The 20440-nt window shown below is 34.0% G+C and overlaps 1 long non-coding RNA gene across 1 annotated transcript; it reads right to left on the reverse strand.

Moving 5' to 3' along the window:
• Window positions 1-1535: 1535 nt before the first annotated feature.
• On the reverse strand, window positions 1536-4901 carry LOC123710415. Its single transcript, XR_006753824.1, has 4 exons — window positions 4818-4901; window positions 3908-4229; window positions 3040-3583; window positions 1536-2167 (listed from the first exon to the last, which is right to left on the reverse strand). It is a non-coding gene; the product is annotated as an uncharacterized LOC123710415 (long non-coding RNA).
• Window positions 4902-20440: the final 15539 nt, after the last annotated feature.

Raw genomic sequence — 20440 nt, forward strand, 5'->3', positions numbered from 1 at the left:
GATATAAGCGCGTGGGAAAGGGATGGTTGTGGTCAATCCGGAGATTCTAAGAAATCGGGTAAAATTTTAGAAATTTTCAAAAAAACTTTTAATTATGATTTGAATGGAAATGCGGTTCAAACAAAATCCTACCTACAAAAATTCTTTGTTTTTAAGTTACTAAAAATTAAAGAAGCTATTTGCGGTTGGAGAGTAAAAAAATATATGAAATAAATATGACACTGGTAACACGACGCTGAAAATCATTTCAAACACATTAAAAAAATTGTGTTAAATAAATATTTTTCTATTAGATATCAACAGGAATTTTATTATTTGTAATTTAAATTAAAACAACTATCGTAATTATAGATCTGCTTATGATTAAAACCATAAATAAACACACATAATAACACAACACTAATTTAAGGAAAGTACTGAAAGAGAAGTTGGTGTCCAATCATGGGGAAATCGAATAGACTGTTGGTCTGGCCACCTACAGAGAATGGAAGACTATCAGAGTGTCAAGAAAGCATATCTTGGTATAACAATTCGGTATCAACCTTTCAGCCTGTCGCTGGTGCTGGAAAACATTATGTTATGTTAATCAAAACAAATTTTAATTAATTGTCGAAGACTAGATACTTTCCTTTATACAGAACTGGACACAATTCCAGCTGATGTTAAGTGAGATGCGGCCTATTGGAGAAGATACGTACATACTTGTCCAGATGACTATTTAACCACCTCTTAAATGACCCATATTAAACTGTTGAGGGTAGATGGAAGAGAGCAAGGATATCCACTCCACAGGATCCACTCTGCTGTTTTTACGCAAAACGACGATCCAAATCGTGCAGTGCGGCACCCTGGGATGTTAACAATGAAGGTGTTGAAGTGAAGTGCTTTTCGATGACCGTTGTTTGAAAGAGGATGACGGAATCAAGTTGCGTAGTTCCATGGAGCATTCTCCATATGTTATGTTACACATATTAAACATTTATTATTTATTTATTTACACTTAAAGAAAAATCAAATAACATAAATTGTAACAGATATAACGGGCGGCCTTATCGCTATCAAGCAATCTCTTCCACGCAATCCTATTAAGGAAGAAACTAAAAAAAAATATTAAAGGTAAAGTGCAAGGAGTGTATAACCAAATCGACAAAAATAAAATTTTAAGTTGGATTTCCCATTTTAAAAAATAAATATTAATAAGCGAGCTTTTATACGATGTTTGACCGTCACCCTATATGCTTATAGAATTTCTAAGTATTATCTGCGAACAATTGAATATTTAAGCGAACATATGCATATAATTATTTAAAATATGATGAAGATCAGCTATTGTTGACTTATTAGGTGTAATTTATACAAACGTTATACAAATAACAAATATAATGCGCTAATTTCTGATCTCCCATAAAGCAAAAACCTAGCTGATTAGAGCTCTTGAGCTGGAGCTGATCTTTTGACATATAGGAACAGCCCCGTGGACTCCACAAAACAGGAGCCCCCGTAATAGAGGAAATGAATATAAAAAGAATTTATAGTTGGTTTCACAACGACTTATATATAAAAAAATATATATTCTATTTAAAAAATTAACAAAAACGTTTCACTAAGTGAATGGTGTCTCCGAAACAATGTGTGTATCATATTTTCGACATAATCGTATTGGCTGGAAGGATGTAAAAAATATACAATATATTGTGAATAAAATTTTGGGGCCAGAGAGCTGGCACTCCTTTGTTGCCCTGAGGCCTACAGATCTCTAAATCCAGAGGAGTCATGGTTAAAATCCAGAAACATATTACACTGAACCAAAATTTTATAAATGATTCTGTAAATTTTCTTATAACTTCACTTCGCTATATGTAATATGTTATACATTATAAATTGGGACGAAATTTTGTTATTTTATCCATTACACAGAAAGTAAGATTATATAATCTAAAGATTTTAAAATCCACTTTTACTGCTATGCAAGTCCTTTTATGATTTAAACTCTAATACTTTTAAGTGTTAATTATAATCTATTTATCTTTCTCTCCTTCGCTTTCATTGGTCTTCTTTTCGGGCTTTGGCGATCCTGGAGGTGTACCTGGAGGCGTGCTGTCTCGTGAAGGCGGTAACTGATTTGTGGGTTTCTGGAACACCCTGGCTTCCACGAGCGAAGAGGAAGCTGAAATTTTGATTAGCAGTTTTGACGTGCTTCATGGAATAGTATGATGATAAAATATGTATGAAAACAGATTCACTACGCTTACTACGTATCTTACAAATTCAGTTAACAATTTTTGTACTCGTAATAAGCGGGGTTATTCATAAAGTGAAAAAAAGAGACTAGTTGCCCACTGTGAATCCTAGTGTGGGGGTTAGCACTCTTTCTCTTTTAACTAAACACGTTTAAAACTTTTACTACGTGTAATATATATTTTTAGTTTTTCCATTTACTAGTCACCCACAGAATGAATTGTTATAAGATTAGTTTGCGCCTTCCATAATATTACGAGCCAATCGTAGAATCGTTACTCAATAATAAGGATAACAACTATCAGTTTTCCTTATTAACAGACCTCTCTTATACATAAAAACTGAATTGTGTTTACATGATGTACAATATACATAGTTAAATTTTATTTTATTTTTATTATGTGAAAATGGCAACGTTATCATGACCTTAGAACAGAAGATAGTGTACAATTTACAAGTGAATTCTCTATTCCATGGCTCTCATGAGTCGGCTGAATGTCTACTACAACTAAATCCAGGAACTTTATGCGACAATTTTCCAACAAACCCTTGTAGGAGGCTCATCTGAAGTTAAGTGATACCGCTGGCTTAGACGCCCACATTGCTAGAAGGCTTGCCAGTACATTGCCGGCCTTTTAAGAATCGGTATGCTCTTTTCTTCCTGTACCTTGTGATGTACAGTCGACTCGGAAGACAAGGGCAGTCTATTAGTAGTTTTTGTTCAATGACCATATGTCCTTGGGGATTACTTCTTTATTTGTTTATCTACTTCTTTATTATGTGTGAATAAAAATTACTTACTTTGTGGCCCCGGCGGCAAAACACTTTTTACAAATTTAATAAATGAATCCATTTTGGAATAAAAGAGACGCGAGCGTCGCCCACCAACACGGAAACTTGTTTGATAAATTATAAATGTAAGTTATTATCTGCGGTTAGTTCTATTTGACATCGATTGACCGCTTTATTAACATTTGGCTAAAGTTTAAGGAATTTCTTATTAAATAACCAATTTTTTATGGATTTTATTGTATCAGAAACGCATATCTCCTAAATCATTATTACTACAAAATTGCTTTTGATTTCGATACAAAATATTACGAATTCAAAGTCTTATCAACCATTTTCGTCTATAAATATTCATATAGATAACAGAAACATTTGACAATCATGAGGAGTTCTTGGAGAATTTAGTATAAAAAGAAATCTGAAACGTCGTAACATCTTTGAAACATATTTTTATTTGTTTAATATTCATTCAGTTTTTCCAATATATTTATATATCCATTGTGTTTTATTTAATAACTTTTGTGAGCTAATCTTGTTTGTGCTGTAATATCTGAAACTGTTAAGTTTTTTTTTAATTTTGGTAGTTCTGTTAATAAATAATGCAACATTGTCTCGTGGTAGCTTAGATATCTGTCTTTCACAGTCAGCATTCTCACTTAAATAATGTTCACATTTATTTATATTATATATGTATTGTTTCTTTAAGACTTAAAGATATATTACTTTATACCAATTACAATCTTGCCTTTACTATATATTAATAACTTTATTCCATACTGTTAAAACGCATATCAATTGGGTGTTAGTTTTGTTATTATACTCTTAGTCTACGTTAGTTATTGTTATTTCTGTTTCTTTGAGTTCTGCAGTATAGACCCACCTTTGGTTAAAGCCTAAACCTTAACGGAGTCGTCAGCCCGTCGTCACCTTTTGTGGTCTTCCCAAGTAAATTCCCAAATATAAGCAATATTAAAATAAAATGTTCTGTAATAATGTTGATATGATAGCGGGTCCAAGAAATCGAAATACAATATGAAATATGACAAATAGTTTAAAATTTCTGCAACTAAAAACTTCTTAGCACTTTTTCATTTCTTGATTTTGTGGATTATTTATAGTTTTCTTTCTATCTGCGGGCTTTCCAAGTGGGATTTTAGGTAGTAAATTAGTAGGTTTCTGGTAAACATTAGCGGCGATGAAACCTGAAAAATAAGTGATGGACGCACGTTATTAATCAAATAAATTAATTTCCGCAACGTTTTGAGGGCTTCAATTAATTAAATATTGAATACATATATACATTCACATTTATTTCCTCACTATATATAGATACTCATAAATAGTTAAATGCGTTTAACTGTCATAGAGGTATAGGCAAGTATCAATCGGTAAAAAAATGACTGTCACTTATACAGGTTTCACGTTTCTTACGTATAGAGGTTTTAGAAGGTCAAAATGACCGGACCTAGTAAATATTTTCATTAACAGAGCTTTATCGCTTATCCAGTTGTCAGTTACTCAGGTGTGACTGTGTTTTAGAATGCGTAATATGATTCACTATCTTAACGTATTATTGTCTGTTTCAATATCTTGAGTTTGATAGCTATACCTTCTATTTTTTATAATAATTGTGTCTCTTGGTACTATTACTATATCCGAGGTTGCTATTGAAGTATCATAAATTCCCTAACAATAATCAAGCGAATTCCTTTTTGGTATTACTTTTTTTTAATTTTTAATATACTTCTATACCGAAATATTTCTTTAGTACAATAGATGTAAATACTTACGCGGATATTTTTGATTTCCACTCATTTTCACTTGTTTCACACGGACGACTACTCGTCAAATACCTTATCTGTTGCAGTGATTCGTCACTTTATATATATGACTTCATACTTGGCAGGGACTCCCATTGAAGGGGATTTTTATGAGTTAACATTATTCTGATTATTTATAAATATAATTGACCTATGAGACAGGTTAATGAGGTTGTGACAAAATTCATCTATCGCTAGTCTCCATATTCGGGAGTTCATTTTTAGAACATTGTACTTGATAAAAGTAATGCAAATACCTATAAAATGAAAATAAAAAATATATTTTTTTTTTCTATTATATAAGTATCTATGTTATATTATCAAAAATTACAGACAGTTGGATTTAAGACCTACGTTTAAATCTCGTTTAAATCGGTATAAATGTGTATGTTTGTACCAATGTATTAAAAGGTCACGGCAAACTTATAAGCACTTAAACAGCATAGTCTTACACCTTATAAGTGACAGGCACAACAACACACACAACCAGTGAATTTAATAAGTATTTCATGTTTATTTCTTGCAAAGATCTTAGTAATAATATTGAATTCAATTAACATGAACAAAAGCGATCAACACAAAAGCGCTAAGAGAAGTTCTCACTTGTTTGTAAGTTAGCGCGACCACGCGTCATAATCTTAGGTGTCCGGTTGGAAACTTCTCCTTAACCGGACAATATGTTGGACAACTTCCTCTAACATGAATACCTATATATATCTGCTTTTCCACAATGCTTAGATATCTATTAAAATCTTTAGCTAGATTTTATACCTCACTATATCCGCCTGTCTGACTTATGACCGGACGTCCCAATATTTGTATATTTGAAGAAAGCCAACTGAAAATGTGTACAAGTAAAGATTTACCACCGTGCGTTTTAACAGAAACAAATATGGTAGAGGCATCTAGAGACGAGAGGATCGCGCTCATCATCTAGATCACACGCGCCTTTTAACAATTAAAATTCACACTTTAATAAATGTTTCAGAAGCTTTAGTGGTGTGGTGTGTTTCGTGGTGTCAAAAAACAATGATTTTGACGTAAGGTAAAACGAATCAAGAAAGTAGGCGCGTGTGTTTGTTCGGAAGATCATTTAGTAATGTATGATAAATGATTTCTAATATTGATATATAATAAATAGATCGTCATATTTTGATTTTTGTTTTTTTATCATAGGTTCAAGCAAGTTACATAATGACATTTATCTTAAAATAGTCGTAAAGTAATCACGTTTAAAAAAAATCCGATACCTTACTATATTATAAAAACACTATATGTATAAACATAATAAAATTTAGAATCATAAACATAATTTAATTATTCTATTAATATCCATTCAAAAAATTAGCATTTATTCACCGTACAAGTATCTTATAGACGTTAAACACTGTACAAATTTTAAATAAAGAATTCCCTTCGAATTTAAAATAACGAATTCCGCGAAAACCGATTTTACCCCTTTCCGAATTCCAGACACATTCTAATACAAATTGGGTGTTAAATTACAGTACTACGTGACATTTTAATACAGCTCCTTTCTTTTTGTAATAACGAGTCAATTTTATGAAGGGCTTTTTTATTTCGAGGGTAGGCTAAAGAATTATTTTCGAACGAATAACGAACACATTACCATTATATAGAAAACCAACCAGCTTCTATAAAACTTTGACAGTTTTTCATACTACCACTAATAGCCCTAATAATCACGTAATCAGGCAGGTCTGACGCTAAGCGGCATTGGATTGTCATACCTCAACTTTGGAGGACTTTATTTACCATAACTAGGTCTAGCTTGGCATCTCCCGCCAATCCCAGTCGGCGAATACTCTACGACACACTTAAATATGTATGTTATTCAGGCTGCAAATGGTATTTGAAAGCGCCGCCCATGGACCTTCTCAATTCCTTCTCGCGAGTTGTCGGCCTTTTAAGAATCGGTACTGTTCTTGAAGGACCTTAAGGTGAATTGTGAGTATAAGTGAGGTAACTGTTGGCCTTGGGGCAACTTAGCAGCAACAGATTTTCCCCAGATCTGCAAATCAGGGTGAATTGGTGGATGTGAGTATCGCCGTTGGTAAGGTACATCATTCATGCCATAAGGAGTCATTTCAGTGGCTAATCGCTATTACCGTGTCTTGCTGGCAATTGCTGGTATCACCCTCCACCACATAAACCTCCACCACGAGACAAGACGGCGTTTGCGTGACGGAAATGCAGTCGCCACGAAAAACAACCTTAGCAAGGAACGTGATGACGTCAGTTTCAATTTACGTGGCTTAATTGGGATTGCTCTATCAAACGCTGGTATTGTGGTTGCAAGAAATATTCTAGGAATAAAATACAATACGCTTTTACCGTTGCGGGAAACGCAGTCTTTATAACCTATAAAGAAAAATTAAAAATATGCAGCTGGTTAATGAAGGCCATATCCTAGCCATTTGTAATGCGTTTTTTTGTTTTAAAGGTCTCCTGAGACATAAAATCTATATCTCTCCAGCCTCATCCGAATATAAATTTGTATCTTGTAGTATATAATCAATACGTTACGACGTTTCAATAAATGTCTGGTTTTTACGGTAGCGAGTGTCTTGGGAGTATGTTACGGCTAACTTTACTTAGTGATTTTATATCACCTATCAATCCAGCAGCTCTGCACTTTGATGCGTATTATGCCGTTTCATACAAACGTCCGAATATCTTCTCAATAGAATACAGTGAATTCTGGAGCATGAATAGGTCTTGTTTATTAAAAGATTTAAAAGTCCCTGTTATAATGTCAAAGAATAAAAATAAATCAGTGGCCCTACAACCTTTTAAGGTTTTGGCCACTGGATCTCCACTTGGATCTGTTTCATAATCATTTGACAATCTACTAGGCAAGTGACACACGCTGTCGACTTTTTGGGTCTACGGCAAGTCCGTTTTCTGATGTTTTCCTTCACCGTTCGAGAGAATGTGAAATGCGCACATAGAAAGAAATTCTATTGGTGCACAACAGGTGATCGAACCAACGACCTGAGGGATGAGAGTCGCACCCTGAATCCAATAGGCCAACACGGCTCTGGTCAATAAATATTTAAGATAGCTATTATATGTGCCTAATTGTTAGCAGATTTTTGATAATTGAACTTCCCAAACCCTTCCTGTGCTGTGTTAATGATGAAGATTATAAATGATTATAGTTAATGTTCAAAGTTGAGTAAGCATTTTCATACAAACAAAACTCCCGAAAGAAGAGATCTACAAAACACGTACGCTGACAGGTCTTGTGAAGTGGCATTATATTTACAACACTGTCAATCCGCAGTTTGTCTGTTTTATCGTCCTCACCTTCCGTCTGATGCGCTAAACCACTACCCTCAATTATATCATTGTTTTGGCTCACTCGGGATTTTATTATTTTCCTTACTTAGCCTTATAACCTCGTACTGTACTGTTTTTGATCAAAAACAGTACGACATATATATAATTTATTAAATACCTAATTATTAACATATGTTATATTATTTAGCAAGTAGTGTTGGCTTAGTGGTTTTAGCATGCTCTCATCCCTGAGTTGCAAGTTAGATCCCTGGCTGTGCACCAATGGAATTTCTTTCTATGTGCTCGTTAAACATTCGCTCGAACCGTGAATGAAAATTTGCGGAAATAGGCTTGCCTTAGACCCAAATACTCAACGGTGATTGTCAAGCACAGGAGCCTGATCACCTACTTGATTGTCAAATAATCATGAAACAGATTCAGAAATCTGAGGCGAATTAATATTTATATATATTTTCCGTACTGTATTTTTAACCGTTTCGACGTGTGCTGATTGTATTTATTTATTTATACTTAGTTACATTTAAAGAAAACTTAATAACATAAAAATGATAAGGTAAGCAATGGGTAGCCTTATCGCTGTTTTTTTTATAGAATATAGGGCTGCCCGTTTGGCCCCTCATCTGCCCATCTGATGTTAAGTTATACCGCCGCCCATGTAGACTCTCAACGCCAGAGGGCTTGCAATTGCACAGCCGGCCTTTTAAGAATTGGTACGCTCTTTTCTTGAAGGACCCTAAGTCGAATTGGTTCGGAAATACTTTAGTGGGCAGCTGGTTCCACATAGTGGTGTTGCGGGCATAAACTGCCTTAAAAACGCTCAGTTGTGGAACGACGGACTTCGCGCTGATACGGGTGGAATTACCTAACAACTGATGTTTTCCAGGCAACCTTAGTAAGGAAAAAACTAAATAAAGTATAAGAGCAAGAAGTACATAACCAAAACAATAAAATAATTATTATATTATTACCCAACTTAACTAAAACAATACAAAACAGTTCATAAAAAATAGAAACTAAAAGCTAAACTCACGGAGATTGAATTACAAAATGATTGAAGTTCAACCCTATCGTGAAATAACAGGACTAAAAAAGCGAACCTTCACACGCAAGATCCCTAAATCTGAGTTTCTTTACTGTAGGGCAATTTGGCCCACTGGGGTTATTGGTACAATAAAATGGGACATCTCTGTATTGACCACAGTTTACTGCCAGTAAATGGGCAGTAAAATTTTTATAACTAACTTATGGGGGTTTAATAGCTAAGGGAAAATTATTTCCAGGTTGGTTGCGAATCTTGAAGATTTGTCATAGGTATGTGGCTTGTGATATCTATATACGCCATTAATAAATAATAATAAATGAATATTGTAATGAATCAATTATTTACCAAGAAATTACAGAAAATAAACAAAAACATTTCAAAATGGCGACGGTATTACCAATTGCAGCCGCAGGCCAAGTTAAATAAATAAATTAAAAAACCTATTTATTTCTTCCAAACAACAATGTAAACTTAATACTATTTATTAAATATATATTTTTTTAAGAAAAGTAAATTATACTAATTTTTTTTCCTATTTTTTAAATATCTATTTCCCAATTATTTTGCAAGAACGCTTCAAGGAACTCCAAGTATCTCGGTTTTGAGTGATTTGCATCCAGCTCGAGCCAGCCGTTTTTGCAATGTCGTCCGCCCATCTCGTGAGCGGTCTTCCTCTTTTTCGTTTCCCAATAGGCCCACCCCACCGGGTCACCCTTATGGTCCATCGATCGTCAGAGAGTCTTGCTACATGCCTTGATACCATGCATACTTGAGCCATGTGTCAGGCTATACAAATCAATCTGTATTTATTTAGCATAACAAAAATTCGACGGCGTATGTCAGGCCCAGAAAAAACAAATGATTACGAATCAGATCAGATAAATGAGAACGGACCTAAAAGGTTGTAAAGCCACCGGTATTTTTTGATTTGATATTCTTAGGCTGACTTGACCCAAAATGGTTTCTATCAAGTTAATCTTACCTTTTATTCAGGTAAATAAATAAGGGGCCTATACTGGCGAAAGCAAAAAAGTCGCAATTTCATAAGGTGACCCAGGTTATTAGAGGTAGTGTATATTAAGCCCGGATTCGCTCGTAAAAATCCTTCAGCACTACGATAAAGCATCGTTGGGTTTAGTGCTAGTATGCTGCCGAATGTGCCTTACGTGATTCCTGGCTTTGTCCAGAGATGTAAGCACGAATAGATCTACAAAAACATTTACGATATAATATGACTGGTGTTATATAACACATACATACTTATATTCTACAATGAATTTACTAGTACATAATATGATTAAGGGACCTCTCAAAATATTTTGTATATTTTGTCAAGTGTATACATGTAGATAAGTGCCTACGTCACAGGGTATACCTGTGAGGACTAGTATACATTCGTTTTAACTAAATATTAATATTATAACATTAATATTAACTTTTTCAAAGTCTCCATGCTCCATTAGACATTCCTTTCTTAGGGAAATTTACACTGGTAGAAAAACATGATTGAATTGATATAAGACCCAAAACATTTTTGTCAGATATGCTTTTGGCTTTTTGATGCCATTTAAAAAGATATAAGATGCGAATATTTGTATATAATTAATATTTTGAACTATACCAATTGTAGGTTCGTTACTCGTTACTAATGGACTCGTTTACACTCGTACAACATCGAGAGGAAACCGGCAACCAAGACAGGCCCATGTTATCTTTAGCCACTTTCTTAAAAACAAAATCTTCACTAACAATCTTAAACAACTTCTCAACTTTTCCTATGCTGAAATGGAAAGTGTTATGTAGAAACTAGTGCACTTTCTTTAGGATAAAGGATTTTCTATCGTTCTATATTTTTAAAACATACAAAAGCTCACATAAATATAATATTTGTGATAATAACTGCGTATTTTAAGCGCGTCTAAAAGCTTGTACACTCTACACAGCGCGTAGGTAAATACGGCTATAAGTGTGACGGATGCCGCGGGTGAGTTTGAAGGATATCCGCGATAGATACCCAGCTCTGCCCACAATGCCCGGCCGTGATGTGAATAACTCTGTATTCTTTATTATTTTCCCGAAGAAGCTCGTAAAATGTACGCATTCAAAGATATTACCCATGATTTATACTTTGCTACAAATGATGTAGGATTTTCTCTGGACGTTTTGTCTTTAAGGATCTGTAATGTATGTGTATTTATTTATTTCGCTGAATAAGCAATAACAGCCAATACAGTAACTATTTACATATACATAACATATAAAACAATACATACACATAAAGCAACACAATGTTCCTAAAACTTTTATCTGGAAGAGGGACTTTTATTCCGGACTTTGTAGATATTGATGTCTTCTACAAAACTGTATTACATAACTTTGATCTATTGTCAATAGTAGTATAATGGTGATTAAGTTTTTAAAGGCAATTTATAGCGTAGGTGAGTATTTGGGCCATAGATTTGACACCGATTGTAAATAATTTAACTTTGACATTATTTTACATTCTTAATAAGACATTGTAAAAATTGATATGACATTTGCATGCCTATTTATATATATTTATATATATATATATGATGATGCGAATATTTGTAATTGATCAGCACTGTACCACTATCTTGGCAAATAAACGATTATTATTATATAATTATTTATCCATAGCGAGGCCATGAATGTCATGGAATTAGTGTAATATTGTGTACTGTATATATAGTGTACTCAAATAAAGGCTATTTTTATTTTTAGTGTGTTAATCCATCGCGTATGCGATTCACGATCTTTTGGGTTACAGTATCGTTATTTCATACAGGTTTTTTTAAGAATCTTTAGTCTACGGTCATCAGGGATGTAGGGTCCTAACGGTGAAAGATTTTTTCTAGAAGAAAGTCTAGGAGCCTATTGAATGGAAACTATCAAATCTCTGTATAATATTTTTGTTGACTTTTAGCGGACGGACGGTGAACGGTGATGGACGGGAATGCTTTAGATTTCGTGGACAGAGTTTCGTACAGACATCTCGATATTTCAAGGACTTGCTTACTAAACAGCGCCTGTCCTCGCATTCTTACATTCTCCACACACGTATCTCGGCTTCGTGATCAGTCCTTAAAGAACGCCTTGTCATCAAAGGGAAGATGGAAACCATTGCGTGGTGCACCTACACGTTGGACATAACTCATCAAAACTGCCGTAGGAAGTTCACAATCATCAAATAAATTTTATTGAGACACAGTATTCGAAATTACACCCGTATATCCTCGATATCTGACACAACTAAGCGACCCAGTCTCTGCATCCTGGTGTGGGTCGAGTCCCTCATTTTTTTGGGGCAGGGAGTGCATGCATTTCAACCTCGTATATAAACCAAATACAGCTAGTATGACATAACTAAAAATCTTTTAAAATATTATAACCTCGAAGGACACTGTCAATTCTCTGAATTGGTTGTTTTAATAATCAATTATTATTTTTATAATATGGGGCCATCGGGTAGGAGGCTCATCTGATGTTAATTGATACATAGATACTCGCCGATATTGCCAGCTCGCAAGTGCGTCGCTGGCCTTAAAAAGATGTAAACTGTTATCAGATATTATCAAGCGTTCAATACGTATTAAATCGCGGGGAAATACCTAGAGTAGTGTTCCTAACATGAATTTATGTACGATATAATTTTCCAATCTCCAAGAGCAATGTTTCGTTGAAACACATCGCTTGCCGCCATACATTCTCTGCATCGCTAGTTTGCGTACTCTCCATTTAGGCAAGTGTATTCGACACTATCTGATATTTAAATTTAAGTATGTGTTTGACATTATAATCGTATTTCATTATATTTTAATAATTTAATGTTTCTCGACATTATCGTATTCGCGTAGTCTGTGAGGATAATGTATGTATTTCTGTAATAAATATTTTTATATTCATTTCGTTTCCGAAATAATTCGATATAGGGGTATGACAGAGCATACCAATTTCTGAAAGGCCGGCAACGCACTTGTGAGCCCTCTGGGTTTAAGTGTATCACTTAACATCAGATGAGCCTCCTGCCATTTGCCACTCTTATTAAAAATATATCTATAAATATTGATAATATTCGTAGTGAATGATGAAAAATAACGAATTTAAAACAGACAATTTGAGCTGTTATCATTTTAGGTGACAATAAATAATTTGCGTTGTTATCATTTGATTTTACTGATGTCACTATCTGTACTGATAAGATATACTTAGCAACAGATTAGTTAAGGTAATATTTTATTTCCAAATATATATTGATAAATTGTTGTTTATGTTTTTTGCATATAAATAGCTGTTTCAATTTTTACGTTTAAATATGTGTTTAACATATTTACAATTATTTAAAATGATGTATTTATAGTGGCAAATACAACAACCATACTGTAAGACCTCATTCAAATACAGCAGAGGAAACGTCGTATCACGGGAGGAATCAAACGCCGGAAGCGGAAAGGAGCGTATTTTTCGAATTTGAATTTCGAACTCTAGCTACTTCCAGCGGAAACTGGAGCATTTACGAGATGGAAGTTTTAAACGGAATTCGAAATTTGAATTTTACTCTCCAATTCAGTTACAGTTATATGAAAGTTTATTTTTCGGTTTTACGCTCTAGTTGGGAACAATTTTTTTTTACTTTAACATTCCTAATAACAGTTTTTGTTAGGTATTAATAGTTTATACTTCCCCATACTAAGTTAGGCAAATGAAAATATGCTATGTTATAATGATTAATTAAATACGGCGTGTGGCAGGCACAGGAGACTGATCACCTGCTTGCTTATTAGATTGACAAATGATCACGAAACAGATACAGAAATCTGGATCCAGACCTAAAAACCTTATTTTATTATTTATTATTTTCGCCAGCTCGTACAGTTATTACACAACTGAGGGTTTTTAAAGGCACTTTCCTTTCTATGTCCGCATATAACACTTGCTACTGTCAAGGAAATAATCGTCAGAAACCTTCCATGAAGGCTGACTACTTGCCAATTAGAAACTAACTAACTAACTAAGTTTAGTTGTTAGTTAACAGATACAAAAATCTGAGGTTCAGTACTAAAAGTTTAGTAAGACAAAATTACGAGTCGTATTTACAACCAATCGTAATCGATATACCACCCCAAAGCAATAATATAAATAATTTAATATGCCAACTATTTATATTGGATCGTTCTTGGAATGTATTATTTCGCCTGATCTGTCAATCTACAAATGTCCCGAATTCCCGGCTTTTGGGAAGGATTTCTATGGAGAATGTTTATTCATTGAAAGAAAATACTTTTAACAGGATTTAAGCTATGTATAAACTTATAATTATTTTACATAATTAAAAAAAATCCGACGTTTCGCGTGCTTTAAGCGTGCGTGGTCACGGTGACTGAAGACAAACGGTATTGAATTTCTAAAGTATCACAGCTGTAGAAAAAATTGTGTTATCTGTTATTTATTTCCCCGGAGTTGATATCGACTAAAAGATGAACAAAAGACTATACTATGGTTATTCATTTTAGCTACGAAATACGCGTATATCATCAAGATAACGAAATACTTGGTTATACTTCACATACAGTAGTAAAGTATTATGTAGAATATTTTACTTTAAAAAAACCCCTTTGTCAGCATCGGAATACTGTTTCGCGTCCATTTGGAGGGAAGGGCTAAATTAGTCTCCATGAAGCTTGGTGTGCATGCAACTGTATAAAGTGTAAATGTACAGTCACTTTGCATCTTCTACCGCATTCACTACGGATAGTGTTCAGTGGAGATGTTCATCACCTAATATATGATGAGCCTTCTGCCCGCTTGCCTCATGTTTTATTAAAAAATCAGTGACGCTACAGCCTTTGGTCGTGGCTTCAGAGTTTCGTATAAGTTACTTGATCGTTGTTTTCTCATCGAACGAATGACCTGAGTTGAGAGAGGCACCCTCAAACCTCTCCCTCCTTAACTATAATAATTTAGCAAAGACTTTGTTGACTAGCCAGTGTTGGAAGCACGACCTTTAGGTCGAGATTTCTATACCTATTTCATCATTAAAAATCTAATAGGCATCAGCATTCTGTGCCTAACATACGCTGTCGGATCTAACGCATGTCGATCTCCTCACGATGTATTTCTTAACCGAGTGTTTTTTATAACACATAAACTCGTGGTGCGTCTGTCAACTCTGGTCGTCCGTTAGTGTTGGGGTCCGAAATGGAAGCACTGAAGCCAATACCAACACTACTCTTAAGAAAATCTCACGAGTAACACGTAAGTCTTATACAATATTTTCTAAAAATACTCCGCAAAAAGATCAAATTGATTGAACAACAATCAAAGACCACTTAAGGTAACATATTCCAATTTGACATCGCTCGAGGCGGACGCAAATTGAGACGCGATTTGATTTTATTTTTACAATTCCTTATAAAGGGTGTAGGGAAAACTGAAACGAAGATGGGAAACGGTTCGCGTTTTCTGTATGTGTGATGGTGAAAACATACGGCAACTAAATTCCTGTACGTAACAGTTACATGTTTTTAGATCTGGGACAAACGAGCTCAACTGATGATGTGTGCCTATGAACACTCTCAGTACCCGAGTGCTCGCGAATGCGTTGCCGGCATAAAATTACTCTTCATATCGATTAAAACCAGTCTCTGTTGATTAAAACCTTATCTACAAAGGTACATCGTCATCCTATAATCTGTGAGCATTTTGTTTCATGTATGTATAAAATAATTATATGCTTTGATGGACTCACTGTGGATACTCTGTGCCCCATCTAGAGTTATAGGAAATTGAGTCAAGTTAGTTGTGTATCATGGGATAGGAGGTACGTAACGATGAGCACAAGTCCAACACACAAATATACAGTATTAACAATATTCTTACGCTACATTGTAATAATAAGTCAAAATGAAAAATATAATAAAACAAAGTATTGTCTTTTGTTAACATAGCTTTTACACATTAAGAAAGCACTTTTTAAACGGATTGAAGCTATGTATTATTATTATAAACTTATAATTATTTACATAAATATAATTTTTCCGACGTTTCGCAATGTAAATAATTATAAGTTTATTGTAATAATACATAGCTTCAATCCCTTTAAAAACTGTTTTCTTAATAATAAAACAAATATTTAAAGTTTGGTCCCTGTGGCAGTACCTTTGTGGCCGGCATTTCCTCGCTATATTGAGATACTTATTCGTTACTTACTGCCTAATTGTTAATTCTGTAAGGAAAGCCAAGGAGTTTTGAATCTGCCTCATTTATATTTGTAGGAACACTTCTAATCCAAACAATTACGAGTGATGTACCTCTACGTATATTTTATTTAATAAGCTCACACAAATTTCGGTATATTCATTTCCATACTGAAATTGTCACATTGTCATTTTATTCATATTAAAACAGTGCGTCTTAGAACGATCTTCCCACCCGTATATTTCCCTAAGCGAAGAAAAACGGTGCCTAATGTTCGATTCTTGATGTATATCAAATGTGATCTTTTTGCTCGTGTAATGGCACGTGTGGGGGTGGGGGAAGGGGGGCAGGGGGCGTTATTGATGTTCCCTTCAGATAAACATGTCTGATCTTGTTATTTGATGTGTTGATGTAACTGAGCTTGTGGTTTTGTCGATTTGATTTTTTGAAGTGTTCCTTATTTAAAATAGTTTTGATTTATTTATTTAAAAAACACATAATCCTGTCTTAACATGTGACACTAAATCGACATAAGTTTACAGTAAAAATTACACATGAAACAATTTACATAAGACATTAATTAGGTAAAACAAAATATAAACTTAGGCACAAATGAAAGAACATTTGTCACTTCACTAAACAGACAATAAAAAAGGTCTGTTGTTCCTATGTAATTCGTTCTAAAGCAAATCATATGTACCGTTTTCAGAAGGTTAGCCCTAGCATTGAGATAAAAGCTTTAACTTTACAGTAAGTTAAGTTAAAATATAGTAGTTTACTTACCCGGACAAATACATATGTTAAACATATTATCTTAAACATTGGTAATAATTAATTTAAAGTAAATTTTTTCTATATAATATGTGGGCAAATTAACCCATTAAGGACAGCCATCGCAGCCCACGAACATCCATTTATAGTGAGTGCGATACCGGTCTTTAAGGGGGTTGCCATTTCAGGCCGAGCTACGCTCGCCAAAACAGCCCGAGCTGAGCTGTAAAAGCCCTTAAGACCAACAGCGACATTCCATTCAAAGGAAAAAAAAGGTCTTTAAGGAGGGATACAACTTTGAATAGTTGGAGGTCGAATCTCTTAGGAAAGACCCCCACCGAGAGTCTACAGTTCTTTAGTTCAGTAATCAATAAAAAATATAGGTAGAACCTTTACACGCCGTCGTTGGACATTGCCAGGTTTGCGTTGCCGCCTTTATTAGAACTGGATTAATTCAAACTAAGCAATAGAACTAGCATTCAAATCTATAAAACACTTGGTTTTTCAGTCTCGAAATCTCGAGCATAAAATAATAATTATCCAGTGGTGCTACATATATTTCACTTGTTTCACTGATATTTATACAATTAAGTGATCAGTATTTTCTGTTCCTGATACATATCATGGATATGAGTTTCCAAGACATATTCCTCACAATATTCATTTAAGTTAATCACGCATATAGACAGAATACTCTGATACACAGCGATTCGAACACATGACCTTAAGGGGAGTAAATCAGAGTCGTACGGCTTATAAAGACTTTAAATTCAGAAAGAAAAATGATTCCCAGACATTGAACCTCCATCTGGACCTTGTAGAGGACGTCACCTCAATAATCAAAAGGATTGCTGGAGCCCACTAACAAAGGCTCAAACACGTGAATGTTGAAGCTATTCTTGACATCACGGGACTAGTGATTGAAAGGCCAAAATCATTTGAATTAAAGCATTAGTATGAGTGCACATAGATCTTAAGTGCTAAATAGTGGAAAAAATAGTACACAAGAATAGAACCTTTAGTAAATTAGGGAAGTTTTAAATTACTTATAATAATAATAAAAATTGCTGTAATTTTTATACTAGTACATAAAAAAAAACGTGAAATACTAAATAAATTAACACTAAAATAAAAAATTCATTCTAATAATTAATCGGCAAGCCGGTTGACTTTTGTTATACAGCTTGTCCTTGGACATAGGCCTTCTCTAAGGGCTTCCACTCTTCTCTGGTTCTAGTTTTACGCATCCACATAGGATCAGCTACTCTTCGCACATCATCTTCCCATTTTTTTATTTGCCTTCCTCGTTTTCTTTTGTTATAGGGAGGAAGCCATTCCGTCACTTTCTTAGTCCATTTATCTTTATCTTCTCTTATAATATGTCCTGTCCATTTCCATTTCAATCTTTTACTAGAAGTAACAGCATTTTTAAACTTTGTCATGTCCTTTATTTCTTCTAGTTTTACCCAATCTTTCAAATTCTGACCTAGAACACACTTAAATTACTTATTAGTCTTTAATTAGACAAGATCGTAATGTTAAATTGTGTTATAGCAGAGACTATTTATAATACAAATTTTAATACGTTGGGAATCTGCAATCGGAAACTCAGCTTAATATCCTTATATTTTACACGAAATTCCATTTAATACATAAAAAAACACGGGAAAAAGTAATACAAAATGTCCCCTTTAGCCAATAGATATGTATCGGAAACGACGTCTCAATTGCTGAGTTTTAAATTGACACAATTTACAACAAGCGCACACCCTTGTATTGGGCAATTTACACTTGCCAAGAATTGCTGAATATTTTATTTTATTGAAATTTGTTCTAATACATTCAAGGAAAGATCCAATGTTTGTAAGTCATAAAACAATTGGTAATAGAAACATAAATATATACATTAAGTCTATACTTATTATTAAGTTATTAGAAGATAATATGAGCATGATGATGAATAGCTTGTAAAATTAGCATTCAAAGACATAGGGTAGATACAGAACTGGACAGACGCTTGGTCACAATCCCACCTGATGTTAAGTGAAATGCAGTGAGATGGGATCCAGTTCTCAAATCAAGGGCGTAGAACGGAAGAGAAGAACTGGCAATAAACTTCGCCTAACAAAAATCACAAAGATTTTTGTTTTTCACAATGTTTGTAAGGAGCTGCAACTATAACACCATGTTCCATATGACACCTTCAATAATTAATAATAATAAAATAAATTAAAAACAAAGATTTGTCCTCTATCAGCATGGTGGAGGCATGGTGAAATAGGAGCACGCCCTTACATTCTCGTGGGAAAAACACGCAACATATATAACCCTTAGTTATTAAATGTTGTATTAAATATACCCCTGTATGTAATTTCATTTGAAGCAGTTGATAATAGTTATACGAAGACTTTTATATAATTAATTTATAGTATTAATTTAAGTACACAATTTCTTACAATATAATACAATCTAGAATAGATGACAATTTCGGTAAACATAAAATTTACATTAAATAATAATTCAAAAAGGATAAGGAAAAAGATTAACTACAAATTTTGAGTTCTTACTTAGTAATTACTTATTTAAAAATACTTTTTCGCTTAATGCATGCACCTATCGCACCTATAGTTAACAAGGTTTTTTTATATTGATAAATATGATTATATATTGATATTTCAAATTAAAATGTTTTGTATTGGTAATTAAAAACTTAAAATCTATATAAAACAGTGCCATACATGACTAACAATGACAAACACTCTATTTAATTATTTTTTTGCATTGTATATTTCTTGCTTTACACAATTGGAGTTCGAATCTACAAGACTTCCATCAAGGTGAAGCTACTGTCATATTTTTATTGGAACTTACACGATCACGTTTAACACTTTAACTAGAGTCACTCATCGATCTCATTTCATCACAGCGTAAACACAACTTGCAAATGTAACAATATATACATGTTCAAGAACGCAACTTCGGTCCGAGAAGAACATACGAAATAATATGTGGAAGCTGCTGCAAGTCATTTTCAAGGATAATTCTACTCCTCAATAGACATAGTAATATAAATTAAACTTATTATATTGTGACTTTGAAGTAAGTAGCCTTGGACACCTTGGCCACCATGGCCAAAAGAGTGCAGGTCGTTTTTCTCGCCACGCCGCGCTCAATGACATACGAATATGTATCGCAATATAGTCAGGAAATGCTGCCAGACTTAAAGGTACTGCCACAG

Source organism: Pieris brassicae, chromosome 5, assembly GCF_905147105.1.
Source record: "Pieris brassicae chromosome 5, ilPieBrab1.1, whole genome shotgun sequence".
Classification (NCBI taxonomy): domain Eukaryota; kingdom Metazoa; phylum Arthropoda; class Insecta; order Lepidoptera; family Pieridae; genus Pieris; species Pieris brassicae.